Raw genomic sequence first — 915 nt, 5'->3', positions numbered from 1 at the left:
TGCATGCTACCACTCCGCTGTTTGCAATACAGGAATAATTATTGAATACATTTATAATACAATTTTAAATTAAAAAATGTTAATTCTAAGGAAAAACTGCCATATAAATAAGTTCAGCTGAAGTCAATGTTTCAATGTGTCATTAGTTTTTTTTTGGTTTGTTATTATTGCCGTACAAGAATCCCAGCGAGACCTTTTCTTCATAATGGGTTGTTGTGTGTTTTATAGGTTCACCTTTTGGAAGAAAAGCATTTAATTGACCACAGTGGGGCTGATAGCGACTGAGACAAAGACCTTGAAAACATTTTATTACGCCTGTTTACATACATTCCTTGACCATAGTCAGAATGTTGTGAGATACACTGACTCACTGAAAGACAAATGGTGCCTTCCAGAAGAAATGTCCGCTCAAAGGATTAATTCAACAGATTTCACTGTCTGGATTCGTTTAGGGAAAAGGGACCAGATTCTCATTTGTTAACTCTTTTCTTAATGTCTGACAATTGACAGCTAATTTCATTTGTTGTGTTTACTGCAATTTACAAAAAACAAATGCTTTTTTTCGTTGTTGTTGTTGTTGTTGAGCTGTGAAATTGCATTCACCAGAGTGTACATATTAGCATTCAGTTACTATTCAATAATGGCTGCTGATTTCAGTGATACTGAATCTTAGTTTTAAAGAAATGGTTCACTCAAAAATTAAAAATGTTCATTTATTTACTATTTTAAATCTCTACTGACAATTTTTTATCTATCATACTCATACTGGTATTTTTTTCTGTCAGTGGACACTAGATGTTAGATTCATACTTTTTTTGGCCTTTTTTTTACCAACATACTGGTTTGGATCGACATAGTGTGAATAATAGCACAATTTTAATTTTGGGGTGAACTGTTATTTTAAGAAACCATTTT

The sequence above is a fragment of the Puntigrus tetrazona genome, chromosome 17 (genome assembly GCF_018831695.1).
Source record: "Puntigrus tetrazona isolate hp1 chromosome 17, ASM1883169v1, whole genome shotgun sequence".
Classification (NCBI taxonomy): domain Eukaryota; kingdom Metazoa; phylum Chordata; class Actinopteri; order Cypriniformes; family Cyprinidae; genus Puntigrus; species Puntigrus tetrazona.
This window is presented reverse-complemented; position numbering follows the sequence as displayed.